The sequence below is a fragment of the Lepus europaeus genome, chromosome 6, assembly GCF_033115175.1.
Source record: "Lepus europaeus isolate LE1 chromosome 6, mLepTim1.pri, whole genome shotgun sequence".
Lineage (NCBI taxonomy): Eukaryota > Metazoa > Chordata > Mammalia > Lagomorpha > Leporidae > Lepus > Lepus europaeus.
Window position 1 is genome coordinate 131429501 of NC_084832.1, and position 14774 is coordinate 131444274.

At 58.0% G+C, this 14774-nt stretch overlaps 1 protein-coding gene across 4 annotated transcripts in view; it reads right to left on the minus strand.

Annotated features, from left to right (window-relative positions):
- SLC38A1 (solute carrier family 38 member 1) overlaps positions 1-14263 on the minus strand; it is a 52192-nt gene extending 37929 nt beyond the window's left edge. For 2 of the 4 annotated variants that reach the window (XM_062195116.1, XM_062195119.1), the window contains exons 1-2: positions 14154-14263; positions 1853-1958 (exon numbers count right to left, since the gene is read on the minus strand). The gene's annotated coding sequence lies outside the window, so the exon portion shown is untranslated. Of the gene's footprint in view, positions 1-1841; positions 1959-13910; positions 14012-14153 lie in introns of those variants that run through there. The other 2 variants (XM_062195118.1, XM_062195117.1) reach the window with 2 other exon arrangements.
- Positions 14264-14774: the final 511 nt, after the last annotated feature.

Genomic DNA, 14774 nt, shown 5'->3' on the forward strand with positions numbered 1-14774 from the left:
ACCACGTCAGCTGCAGGCCACACAGACATGCTTTTATCCAAGTACGCTTAAGATGAGAGCCATCTCGTTTTGTAACAGGGCACACACGCAGCTGGGCAGATGGCCGGGGTGCACAAGCACCTGTGCTTCAGCAACGCAGCTTAATGAAACCCAAATCCTCGATGGATGGCATGGCCAGGCAGCAGCTCCTCAAGCTGGTGGTCGACCCACAGAGGACAAGGCTGTGTACTGAAATCCACCAACTGCAGATTAAACCGAGCTCTCAATGAATCACTCCGTGACAGGGATTTGGGGTAATCCACCTGCTGCCACATTTCCCCCTCAGAAACGAAACACTTCAGAGTTCACGTGTGATCCCACGTGGATGCCGCGGCTGAACTTCCGAGGGGTCACCAGTGGTACCCTGCGTGGGGGGCACACACAGGTGCCAGAGAGGCAGACACTACGAAGCCAAGGGGGATGTGGTGATGGGACTATGGGATGGAGCGGGATGTCACCAGGATGCACATTCTGCTTCCAGAGGCAAAGCCCTGTGGACAGTGTTTGTGACCCTGCACTCCCCAGAGTCAGGAGCGTCTTAGTAAGCGACTGCACGGCCAGGATCCACAGCCAGCAGCCAGCGTGGTGCTCCCTCAGCTCCTGGGGTCAGGATCCCTTAACACATTCCTGCACCTAACTTCAGGGACCGCAGCCCTGCAGCAGGCCAGGGCAGCCTGGAGTGGGGGAGCCCAGCCCATTGCCCCGGCCCAGGCCTGGCAGGCAGCAGGGCAGGACTGGCTGGCTTGACCTGCCTCTGGTGCCAACGCTGCCTACTTTGCAAAAGCTGACCTCAAAAAGGCGAGACCCTGCTCTCCTCTCCCTGCCCGCTTTGATGAAAGCTGTGCAGATGGGAAAGACAGGAATTTCCGGGAGTTGCCGTGTGAACCCCCTGTGTGACCGCCTCAAGGCTGCGGTGGCGAGAATGGCCTGAGGGGACCCTCGCTCAGCAGGTGTGTTCTCAGTCCAGGCCGAGGAGTCTTCTCCCCGACAGACAGGAAGGAAACAGGGCACCAGGCCCGGCGTTTCTGAGAGCAGGGGTGACCAGCGCTGGACTTGAAGTCTGCCACCTGGGTGTGACGCTCCCTATGGCACTTCCATGAGCGTGCGTGCTGCAGGCCAACCAGGTAATGGGAGATCTGAGCCCCCGTCTCTGCAACTCTGCCGTTCAAATTCATGAACATGATCTTAAAAACAAAAACACCACACGTGGAGCAGGTCACTTAAACCAACAGGCACAGGCACAGGCAGGCTCGGGCTCAGGTCGTAGGCCAGGGCAGGATAACCGCACAGAATGAACTTCACTAGCATTTACCTCCCCTGCCGAACTTGTGCTTGGAAATGAAAACGGGAAAACCAGCAACGTCAGTGACACCGTCCCCAAGGCCGCGGCTATGCCGGGAAAACAGTGCCCGTCCAACTCTTCATCCGTGTGTACAGGGCGAAGCAAGGAAGGGGCTCAGCAGGCTGAGGGGCCGACCGCGAGCGGCGAGCCTGACTAACAGGGACGGACCCCACGCTGCCCGCGGCCACCCGGGCCTTCCACACTGCCTTGCTGTCCTGCCTCCTCCTTCCTGCCCTCACTCTGCTCTCTCATCTCCAGAGCCCTCTCTGCCTGCCTCTTTTTTGGTTTAATTTTAGGCTGTTTTCAACCTATGTTTTTCAGAAAGTGATATATCGTAAGCATCTTGAAGAACAGGATTTTTTTTTTTAACAAAAACACATAAGGGCCCTATTAATGAGTAACACAGGCTCTGGTAGAAAACAGTTTTGGAACTAGAGACAAGGAAGCGGAAGGAAGTCACCTGTTTGTTACCTCAGCAAGCAGGCTCCGTCACCGTGCGTGAACTGTCCTGTGGCTCTCTGGGGTTGTCCCGTGCTCACAGACACCGCGCCTGGTACGCAGGGGGCTCGGTGAGTGTCTGCAGAATGAAAGCACAAGTAAGAAACAGACACTTCCAGGGACAGAAGCCATCCTCAACACCGAACCTCCAGAACAAGCTCTTTCCACTGAACAGAAAGTCACGTCCTTCCGAGTGAGGTCCGGCTGCCGATGCTGGAGACTGCCGTCCAGCGGCTGCACGGGGCATCAGAGGGCCGGGTGGGGGTGGGGCTGTGCTTGGCCTCCTCCCTGCAAGGAGACGTGGCCAACGGCATGGAGGCCAGAGGGCCAGGCCAGCCCAGTCAAGAAACAGGGATCGCGGTGGACACCACCATCAGACTGTGTGACACAGAGCCGACCTCCACATCAAGCCACTCACAAGTACCTTCTCAACCTTTACAGCAGGCTCTGATCATTGCTCACTCCACACACAGCCTCTCCGATCCTCACCACAATCTCAGAAGGTCCTGAGCCATGCACCACGGCCTTGGTGGCCAGAAGGGCCGATGTGAACTACACTAAGAGGACGGGCAAAGGAACCGCCCACTTCAGCAGGACATCACGTACGCTGACGGCACAGGGGAAAAGGTGTGCATGACAGAGACCACGTCCAGAAAGATGTCAGGGACGCACGTCCATACACAACGCATACGTGTGCGGCACACACACGCACATACACATAAGACCACAGTCCAGAAAGATCTCAGGGACACACGTCCATACACAACATATACGTGTGAGGCACACACACGCATATACACATAAGACCACAGTCCAGAAAGATCTCAGGTACACACGTCCATACACAACACATATGTGTGCGGCACACACACACGCATATACACATACTATGTACACAGAACACATGTATAATACACACATACACAGGACATATATACATACTCCATGTATATACAATGCATACATGTGTACACATACATGATACATGCACAATGCACACTGCATACATGCATACCATGCACATGAGGCAATACACACATACACAGTACAGTGCACACATGCACACACGCATACATGCAGAGAGGAGAAATAAATGAGGCCTGGAGAAACCAGGTACAGTTTTATGAAGAGAGAAGATTTGAGCTGTGTTTAAAAATAAGTGAATTTAGAAATACGGAAAGCAAGGGCCTTGCTTGCACCAGGAAATTTTTTTAAAAGATTTATTTATTTGAAAGTCAGAATTACAGAGAGAGAGAAGGAGAGGCAGAGAGAGAGAGAGGTCTTCCATCTGCTGGTTCACTCCCCAGTTGGCCGCAGCGGCTGGAGCGTCCCCCAGGTCTTTGGAACAGTTCTAACACGAGGGGACTTCCAACGGTCAGAGAAACATTGCAGTCCACCCGTGGTTCTTCATATGATCCAGTTCCTGTGGCTGCCTGAAGACACTGCAGATGCATGGACCGCAGAAGCTCTTGCACCAACACAAGCCTGCCTCGTCATTCCGACCTCCCCTCAAATCCTGACGGCAACCTGTTCGCGTGGACTGGCCTACTTGCTCCTTATTCCCACCTGTTTCTGGCCCAGTTCTGCAAAGGACAGACGTGGACACCACATTCCCACACCCCTAGCGGCTGGGCTCCGGATCCCATCCGTCGTGGTGGTGGTGACGGGGGTGAAGCCAGTTTGTGCAGCGGGCAGCACTGCCGCCAGCAGCCCTGGCTCTGATCACCGGCCATCGACCGGGCCCAGCGACAGTTCCCGGAGCAGGCAGTCAAGACGGCAGCTGCCTGCTCAGCTTCCTGACGGAGGCACAGGCAGCACTCAACCTTTCCAGGCCACTTGAATGTGGCGCCACGGTAATGGCCCCCAGAGGTCCAGTGTGTGGCCTGCTCTGCCGGCAATGTCTGCAAAGCCACGGGAACTTAACTCCCTGCATTCGGTCCCTCCTGCTTAACACAGAAAGATCTCCATCAAACGCAATGAAGCCCTGACAGGCTCAGTTCTATGTATTCAACCCTTTAAAGTGTTTTTCATTCTGGGAAATTTTAAACATTAATATTCTACAAGCAGAACAGTAATGAACTCCCCTGCAGCACCTCGAACGGCTACGGCCCAGGCCAGCCTCGTGGCATTCCCCCGTCAGCAACCCCAGGACTACGCTGTAGCAAACCCTGGAAATCACACCATCGGTAAACGTACCTTCAAAAATAAAACCGCTCCTTAATATTAACATCCCTCATATCCAGCCTCACACACGTAACTTCAAAACGGGTTCTACACCATTACTATCTTTTTATTAAGAAGAACTAAGATGATCACCCCTCTGCTAGCTCAACTCCTGAGAATCCATTATGATCCTAGGTCAGTGGTTTGGACAAAGACAACACGAAAGCAGCCACTGGCAATATGAACAGGTGCGTGGCAGGACCACTTATCGGGTAGGTACCAGGAAAAGCCACAGTGACCTGTCAGCTCACCCCTGTTGGGCGGCTGCCACCAGGACATCAGAAGAGAACCAGTGGAGGTGATAGTGAGGAGAAAAGGGGTCCTGTACACTGGTGGTGGACGGCTGGACTGGCCCAGCCATCGTGCAGAATGGCATGGACACTTCCAAAGAGACTAAACACAGAATGACCACGTGGCCCAGCAATCCCTCTTCCCGGTGAGCCCAAGGAAATGACATCACCACTCGCGAAGACACGGCAGCCGTGTGCGGTGCAGCCTCGTTGCAGCAGCCGGGGACGGAACCACCAAAGCGCCCACCGAGAGGCGAATGGATCAAGAGACTGTGGACAGCGAAGAACGTGTGTGTGCACGAGGAATACACACTCTAGTAGAACGTGCCTGTATACGTGAGGAGCACACACATCAGAATGTCGGGGGGGGGGGGCTATGCTGTGGCACAGCAGCGCAGCAGGTTAGGTGGCCTGCAATGCTGGCATCCCATATGGGTGCTGGTTCAAGTCCTGGCTGCTCCTCTTCCAAACCAGCTCTGAGAATGGCCTGGGAAACTAACAGAGCATGGCCCAAGAATTTAGGCCCTTGCACCCACGTGGGAGACCCAGAAGAATCTCCTTGCTCCTAGCTTCAGCCTGGCCCAGCCCTGGTCGTCACGGTCATCTGGGGAATGAACCATTGGATGGAAGATCTCTCTTTGTCTCTCTTCTCTGTAACTATGCCTTTCAAAGAAATAAATAAATCTTTAAAAAACGTAACGGGTGCATGTATACGAATACACACTTCAGTAGAACATGTGTGTACATATGAGGAATATACACGTTAGAATGTGTGCTTGTATAGATAAGGAACACAAGCGTTAGAACACGTGTGTGTAAGAGGATACATATATACAGAATATAGTGCTGTATATACAGATACACATATACAGTATGCAGTACCATCTATACATATATAGCATGTCATTTACAAATACATACACAATATATTGTACCATATATACCTACACATACATACACACTATGTTGTACCATACATACATAGTTGTAGTATGTCATACCATATATACATATATACAATGTCATACATATATACACACACAGCATGTAGTACCATATATACACGTACATATGCATACAGTACATAGTGCTATATACACACACACATATATACAGTATGTAGTACTATATACACAGCCATGTATATACGGTATGCATTGCTATAGAGAGAGATATATACAGTACTATAATGTTGGCGTGCCTTTCAGCCCCAGAAACAAAGGAGATCTCGTCTTTTCCAACATTCTGGATGAACCGGGAAGATAAACTGAGTGAGACAAACTGCATGCTCTCACTTCGAGGTGGAACACAAAAGAGGCAGAACACACGGCCACAGAGAAGAAAACAGGGCTCCGGGCGGAGGGCTGAGGACGCGTGGGTCCGAGGCGCGCAGGCTGAGCGAGCCTGGAGACGGCACCCACAGCGTGCACTTGCAGGTCATCATACCGGGTGGGCGTGTTCCACATGGACACCCTGGCCACAAGACAAAGGGGCGCTGTGGGAGCCGAGGGATGGGAACCCACTTGCCTGCAGCAACCGTTCACTGTAGGCATACGTGTCTATCGAACCATCCCCGACACAGGTAACATCCAAAGCCCGAGGCTGTGCTCAGCCCGAGCTACACTTGGCCACGCCTTCCTGACAAACCTGTCCTGCCACCAGCAACGCCGGTCTACCCACCAGGCCCTGGGACGGCTGCGGCAACCAGAAGGCTGGTCCTCGGAATTACAGGTACTGTTTTTGTTTTGTTTTGTTTTGTTTTGACAGGCAGAGTGGACAGTGAGAGAGAGAGACAGAGAGAAGGGTCTTCCTTTGCCATTGGTTCACCCTCCAATGGCCACCGCGGCCGGCGCACTGCGCTGATCCGAAGCCAGGAGCCAGGTGCTTATCCTGGTCTCTCATGGGGTGCAGAGCCCAAGCACTTGGGCCATCCTCCACTGCACTTCCGGGCCACAGCAGAGAGCTGGCCTGGAAGAGGGGCAACCGGGACAGAATCCAGCGCCCCAACCGGGACTAGAACCCGGTGTGCCAGCGCTGCATGGTGGAGGATTAGCCTGTTGAGCCACGGCGCCAGCCCTCAGGTACTGTTTTAAGTCATGAAATGGGAAATTAGTCACTTTTTAAAGATTTATTATTTATTTAAAAGGTAGAGCAAGGCAGGGGGGATATATGAGGTCTTCCACCCACTGGTTCTCTCCCTAAATGGCTACAATCGCCAGGACCGGGTCAGGCCAAAGCTAGGAGCCAGGAATTCCATCTGGGTCTCCCACATGAGCGACAGGAGCCCAGGCACTCGAGCCATCCTCTGCTGCCTTCCCTAGCACTTAGCAGGGGGTGGATCAGCCAAGACTTGAACTGGCGCTCCAATATGTTATGCCAGTGTCACAGATGGCAGCTTAACCCACTGAGCCACACACACACACACAGAATGAGAATCTTCTATCTGCTGGTTCACTCCCTAAATGCCCTTAACAGCCACGACTGTTCCAAGCCAAAGCCAGGAACTTGCAACCAAATCTGTGTCTCCCACGTGGGGGGTGGGGATCCAAGCACTCACCCTTACCTGCTGCTTCCCACGGGAGCTGGGCTGGAGGCGGAGCCAGGACTGGGACCCAGGACTCCAGGACAGGATGTGGCATCCCAAGCAGTGACTCAGCCGCTGGATCAGGTGCGTGCTGGCCCCCTCCCTCCATTCTGCTAATTCTACGGTGTCACTTTGATGCTGGGGACCGCAGACTTCATGCGGTGATGGTAAACGTGTGTTAGCAAGGACGGCTACTGAATCCTGAGAGAGGCCATGACGGTCCGTCTGTGGACCAGACGTGCGTTAACGGCCGCACACGCGCTTCTTAGGGAAATGCGCACGTCACACAGGGACGCAACGCAGCTCCACCTCAGGTCTTCACCGTACTTTCTTTTACGTTTGGTCTGGGCGTGTGGGGTTTCTGTGGAACACCCTTCAAGCTGTAAAGTCCTAGACCATGGAAAGTACTTACTCACAGCCGGCCGCTCTGCCTGGGAGGCTGAGCAATCTGGGCGTGACTCTCCAGGTCCAGGGGAAGAAGTGGCTCAAAGCGGCCACGCCTGTAGGCGTAGCCACCCCACAGCCCCACGAGGCATTCGGCAAGGCCCGGGCACTTACAGCTGTCACACACTGCGGAGGGTGGTGGGTGCTGCAGGCGCCTAGCAGAGGCCAGGGCAGCCTGGAGAGTGGTGCTGAGGCAGAGGCTCTGGGTCAGCTCCCAAGGGACCTGTGGGAGCCACCGTGTGGCAGGTCATTCACAGCATCCGACTCCTGCTCCCACTGCATCAGCAGCCTTGAGGTCAGCTTCCCGTCCCAGCTTTTGAATGCCTGATCAACATGCCCAGGCTGTGACGTCCGGGATTAACTTATCCACTTAAAACCACTCTCATGTCTTAAAGACAGAAAATGCTAATCAACTCCAGAAGTTAATTACGTCAACTGCTAACTGGCTATAGGAAGACTGCCTATTACATTTAAAAACAACACACATTTGGGGCTGGTGCTGTGGTGTACTGGGTAAAGCCGCCACCTGTGATGCCAGCATCCCATATGGACGCTGGTTCAAGTCCCAGCGGTTCCACTTACGATCCTGCTCTCAGTGATGGCCAGGGAAAGCAGTAGAGGATGGCCAAGTCCTTGAGCCCTGCACCCATGTGGGAGACCTGGAAGAGGCTCCTGGCTTCAGATCGGTGCAGCTCCGGTTGTTGCAGACAATTGTGGGGGTGAACCAGAGGATGGAAGACCTCTCTCTCTCTTTCTCTCTCTCTCTGCCTCTCCTTCTCTCTCTGCGTAACTCTGACTTTCAAATAAATAAATCTTTTTAAAAAAAAAATGAAGAATCAGGTTCAGAAAATATCTCCCCTTCTATTACAAAAAAAAAAAAAAAACCCACACATATCTGACATTTAATTAAATTAGAACAATTAAGTTCCTGGAAAATGGGGTTAAAGGCTGAGCTTTGAAACTGAAGTCCATGCAGTTTTTTCATAATGTGTATTTCCCAGGAACATTTTGAAGACTGTTGTATTTGAGCAATGTGAAGCCCAACAGGATGTCTTTCTCATCAACTCAAAATGGGTTTGTGTAGTTATTAAAAACTCACAGAGCTGCAAACAGCCTGGAACATTTCAGCCGTTCAGAAAATTCCTTCTCTTTGCCTGGGTAAGATTTTGTTCCAATGTGAGTTTTCCTGGTCACAGATTGGAATTAAACTAAAAACAATTGATAGGGACTTCAGTTGTTTGTTTTAAGCCCTAGCTGGGCTGTGACCACTAACTCCTAACAAAACAGAAACAGTGGGGATTTTAGAGGAACATGGAGTGGTGCAGGTGAAGAGCGTCCTGCACCAAAACACCCTATTTAAAGTACGCCATCCTCTGAGCGGAGAGCAAAGCAGCAAGTGAGACTCCACAGGCCTCACACAGCTCCGTTCTCCCCCCGCCCCCCACGCCCGGGGTCTCTGCCTGAACTAACGATGCCTCGCACGGCAGCTCAGCGGCCACTTCCAGGTCTCAGGACAGAGATCTGGGGGATCTGGGGGCCTGGGAGACCAGCAGTCCTCCATCCTCCAGGCAGCTGCATGGTCGCTGTGGCCAGAGCTGCGGTGCAGCAGGGCAAGCCGCCGTCTGCAACGCCTGCGTCCCATGTCGGAGTGCTGCTTTGTGTCCCTACGGCTCTTCTCCAAATGAACTTCTAGCTAATGTGCCTGGGAAGCAGCAGATGAAGGCCCAAAGCATTTGGGCCCCTGCCATTCACAGGGGAGACCCAGATGAGGGTCCTGGCTCCTGGTGTCCGTCTGACCCAGCCCTGGCTATTGCGGGCATCTTGGAGTCAGTCAGCAGACGGGAAATCTCTCTCTCTGCCTCTTACTCTGTCACTCCACCTTTCAAATAAACAGATATTTAAAAAGATGAAAACCCAGTCAACCATGGGCTCCAATGTGGGTGCTTTAGGTGCCCTCTGAGCATGGGATCCTAACGTGCAGCCAGGGTGAGAACCTGTAGACTTAGACTAGCGCAGACAGTAGCCAGGGAGGCTGGGGAAGCCCACTCTTCCCCACCAACCAGCAGTGAAATGAGTCGGACTGCATGACCTCCTCTTCCCCAAGAAATGCCAGGAAACCAGCAACTAACTCTAAGCACTTTTCAAAATAAAGTGTAGGTTAGGCTGAAGGGGACCTTGTAGCCCCTATTGGCCACACAGCAAACCCCACCTACCCTGGCCACACACCTGGACGTCACACAGCAAACCCTGCCTGCCCCGGCCACACACCTGGACATCACACAGCAAACCCCACCTGGCCCAGCTGCACACCTGGACATCACATAGCAAACCCCACATGCTTCAGCCACACAACTGACCATCACACAGGAAACCCCGCCTAGCCAGGCCGCACACCTGGACGTCACACAGCAAACCCCACCTGGCCCAGCTGCACACCTGGACATCACATAGCAAACCCCACATGCTTCAGCCACACAACTGACCATCACACAGGAAACCCCGCCTAGCCAGGCCGCACACCTGGACGTCACACAGCAAACCCCACCTGGCCCAGCTGCACACCTGGACATCACATAGCAAACCCCACATGCTTCAGCCACACAACTGACCATCACACAGGAAACCCCACCTAGCCAGGCCGCACACCTGGACGTCACACAGCAAACCCTGCCTGCCCCAGCCGCACACCTGGCCATGGCTCAGCCCTCCCCCTTCTCGTTCCATGGTCTCCTTCTGTTCCAGTTGCTATGTCCCTCCAGAGAGATGGAAACTGAGAGCCACACATTAAATGTGCATGTGGCCGGCTGTGTCCCTGGGCAGGCTCTGTGTGGGGAACCGTTCCACCGGCTGTAACTCGAGGCCATGCTCCGTGAGATAACTGGACCTCCTGCACCCAGGCACTGTGGCTTCAGCACGTGGGATTGTCTCTGTGTTAAGTAAGCTCCTGGTGTTTTGTCTGTGATTCCTGCATGTGGGCCTGGTCCCAGGTCCACTCTACCTGAGTCCCTGGAGATCCCAGCAGGCAGCTGCTGAAGGGCCCTCCTCCCCCATGGCAGGAGGTCCCCGTGGGCACTTGGGCAGTTCCTTTGGTTTGTTCAAGGACTTTCTCAGCTCTGTCCCCACCACATCTCTGCGACTGCACGAGGTGCAGCACAGGACAGGTAAGGAGACGGGCAAGGAGCCGGAACCCTGGGGCACAGCACAGGTGAGGAGACGGGCAAGGAGCCGGAACCCTGGAGCACAGGACAGGTAAGGAGACGGGCAAGGAGCCGGAACCCTGGGGGGGCACAGCACAGGTGAGGAGACGGGCAAGGAGCCGGAACCCTGGGGGGGCACAGCACAGGTGAGGAGACGGGCAAGGAGCCGGAACCCTGGGGCACAGCACAGGTGAGGAGACGGGCAAGGAGCCGGAACCCTGGAGCACAGGACAGGTAAGGAGACGGGCAAGGAGCCGGAACCCTGGGGAGGCACAGGACAGGTGAGGAGACGGGCAAGGAGCCGGAACCCTGGGGAGGCACAGGACAGGTGAGGAGACGGGCAAGGAGCCGGAACCCTGGGGGGGCACAGCACAGGTGAGGAGACGGGCAAGGAGCCGGAACCCTGGGGGGGCACAGCACAGGTGAGGAGACGGGCAAGGAGCCGGAACCTGGGGCACAGGACAGGTGAGGAGACGGGCAAGGAGCCGGAACCCTGGGGCACAGCACAGGTGAGGAGACGGGCAAGGAGCCGGAACCCTGGGGGGGCACAGCACAGGTGAGGAGACGGGCAAGGAGCCGGAACCCTGGGGGGGCACAGCACAGGTGAGGAGACGGGCAAGGAGCCGGAACCCTGGGGGGGCACAGCACAGGTGAGGAGACAGGAAGGAGCTGGAACCCTGGGGCACACAGCACAGGTGAGGAGATGGGCAAGGAGCCGGAACCTAGGGCACAGGACAGGTGAGGAGACGGGCAAGGAGCCGGAACCCGGGGGGGGCACAGCACAGGTGAGGAGACGGGCAAGGAGCCGGAACCCTGGGGGGGGCACAGCACAGGTGAGGAGACGGGCAAGGAGCCGGAACCCTGGGGCACAGGACAGGTGAGGAGACAGGCAAGGAGCCGGAACCCTGGGGCACACAGCACAGGTGAGGAGATGGGCAAGGAGCCGGAACCCTGGGGGGGCACAGGACAGGTGAGGAGACGGGCAAGGAGCCGGAACCTGGAGCACAGGACAGGTGAGGAGACAGGCAAGGAGCCGGAACCCTGGGGCACACAGCACAGGTGAGGAGATGGGCAAGGAGCCGGAACCTGGGGCACAGCACAGGTGAGGAGATGGGCAAGGAGCCGGAACCTGGAGCACAGGGCTGACCCCCAGCCCAGCGCCTGTTTCCCAGACCACACCCGGCCTTCCGGGCACCGGATTTCTTTGCCGGTGGACCCGATGCGGCCACTAGCAGACACATGCTCATGCCAACGCCCCCACCGCCCTCGCGGCCTGTGTATTCTGCTGGAGGCCGACAGGACACTGTTCTCAGAAACACGCTTCTGTAAGACTGAGCAGAGTCTCCAAGGCAGGGCAACCGTCCTGAGACCTGCGAATCCCGAAGTCCTTTCCAGTTCCCTAACTACGGAGCACAGACACTTCTCATCACTGTCTTCATTAGGTCTTCAAGGTAACTCAGGAAGGCACGGCCACCTCCACCATCATCACCCTCAGAGGTGCCCACAGTGTGTCCCACCACGAGGGACCACAGTGTACCGTGTGCGAGGGACAGAGAATCTTCCAGCAACGCCGGCAAGGTGGTCAGGGCACACACACTTCCAGGGGAGAAAGCACAGGTTGTCAACAGACATTCCACCCTGGGGTCACATGTGGGAGGAAGGGGCTCAGGCAGAGACGGGAGGGGGCCAGGAGCCAGCCATGAAGGGTCCTCAGTGGCCTCGCAGGCAACGGGGCCCGCTGGAGGCATCGGACGCCACGTCCTTCAAAAGGAGCTGAGGTTCAGAAACGTGCACCTGGGGGCTGGCCTTCAGCACAGGGGTTGCCTCGCTGCCTGGGGTGCCTGCCGCTGGAGTGAACCAGCGGATGCAGGAGCTGGCTCTGTGCGTCTCTGCCTTTCAAATAATAAAAATTTTATAAGCTAGTAAAGTTTAAGAGAAATGCTGCCTGGTGGTTAAAACATAGATGAATCTCAGGGGAACTGGCGGTGGCCTCACCGACCTCCCCTGTCCTGGATCCCGGAACCCAACACCCGGCACCTGAACTGCTGTATCTAAGGCGCGCGCCGTGACTGGAGCCTCCCGCCGCGCAGGGCAGGGGCGCTCAACAGGCAGGAGGGGGTCTGCATCCGCCCACGAGGGCGAGCAGGAGGAGCGCCCCCAGACAGCGCCTTCCACCACGCGTTCGAACGTAAGTCAGGCCGCGCCCAGGCATCCGCGGCCCTTCCGAATTCCGCCCCTCCCGAGCTGGGTTACAGCGGGGTCGACTACCCGGACTACCCACGCGCGAACCCCTTCTCACCGCAGCCTCAGCACAAACGTCACCCCGCACACGGCGTCAGGAACGCCAGGCCTTCACCTGTGCTCACGGCTGATTCCCAGGGAGCGGGGCCGCGCCGGCGGCCATCAGGAGCCGCGATCCACGCGCCCTGGCCAAGAGCGAGCACCGCGCCGGACCCGGACGGCGAGCAGGCCGGGGACGGCCCGGGCACGGAGGACACAGAGCAGCGAACACGCGGGCTCCCGAGCGGCGGTGGAGGGGACTGCACGGATTTCCTGGGGACGGGCCGAGGCTCTGCCTCCCTCCCTGTCCTCTGACATCAGCGGCCCAGGTGACAAAGTGTGGCCGCCAGGGCCTCGCGTTCTCAGCCGGTGGCAAAGGCGCCGGACCGCCCAGGGGGACATGGAGAGGCACGAGCACAACACAAAAGACCGCGTAGCGGGATTAGGGGTCACGATCCCCCCTCGGCACCGGTGCCAGCGACTCCCCCTCTCACCGCCTCCCCGGCCCAGGGGCGCGCACGGAGCGAGCGCGCGCATCCCCGAGGCGCGGACCTGGCGGGCGGAGCGGCCTTTGTGGCTGCCCGCGGGCCTCAGGATGGGGAACCCGGCCAGGACCTCTGTGCGCGACTCACACCGGTCCTGGCCATGGAAAAGTACCCCCGCCCCGCACGCCTCTTCGGTTCGGAAAGAGCCTCCGGGGTGAGGCGGGACCCGAGTCGCCGCCAGCACCCGTTAGCCGCGCCCCGCAGCCGCCTCGTCTCATCCCGGGGGCCAGTAGGCAGGCGCTCCGGGTGCCCCGCGCCCCGGGGACGGCTGCGGGCCCGACGCCGCGTGCCCGGGCCGGGGACCCTCGCGCTCCTGCCGCCCGCTGCGCTGGAGCCCCGGGTCCCGTGACCCTGAGGAGATAGCACGCGAGCAGGCGCCACGCGGTGCCGCGGACCTGGCTTTCTCCTTTCCTGAGAGAAACAGGCCCGCCCGCGGCAGGGACGCGGCGGCGCGGCCGCTCCGCTTACCGCCCAGCTCTTCGCGAAGCAGGCCCACACGAGCGTGGCCGGCAGGGGCAGCGGCCGAAGCGGGTCCGGGGCGCGCTCTCCCGGGAAGGCGAGGGACGCAGGCTCCGGCGACCTTCAGGCGCGCGGCGTGGCCGCCCGGCCCTGCTCCTCCTTTCCGCGGGCGGATTGCATCACAGCCACCCCGCCCCCCGCCCCCGGCCGCGGCCTCGGGAGCTTAGGGTCCCGCCACCGTCGCGCGCCTACCCTTGGGCCTCCATGGCTCGCGCGGCTCTAGCGGGAGAGCCGGGCCATTCCTCCTCGGCCGCGCGCCGGCTCTGGAACCACAGCTGCGAGTCACGGAGCTGAGCGGGTCACGGGGTGTTCCCGCCGGCGGCCGCGCCTCCCGCCGGGGCTGCGACCGCGGCCCGTCTGCGCGGCTAGGAGGGGGCGCGGGGCGGACGGGGGGCGGGGTGGCCAGGAGGACGCAGGCGGAGGCGCCGCGGGAGCCGGGGGGACCTGGGCAGGCGCAGGGAAGGAGGGCCGTGCGCCCGGGGGCTGCATCTGGGGGCACCGGGAGGTTCGCTGCGGCAGGGCACGGCCACGCACGCGCCCCGCGGACCCCGCACACGGCCGAGCGCGCCGGCCGAGGGAGCGCGGCGAGCGAGTACCTCTGGATCCCTTTGTTCTAGTCCTCAGCTGAGGCGCCGCCCCTCTGCAGGATGCGGCCCCCGCAGGCTCGGCGCCCGCCCTAGATCGACAGTCAGAGCTCGGATCTGGAGATCTTGCGGGTCGGGAGGGACCCAGAGTCACGCGGAGTCCGGGGCGCGCACCTGGCTAGGCGCGCTGCGGGCCGCTCGCGTCCTCCCGCGCACCCTTTGTTCCGGG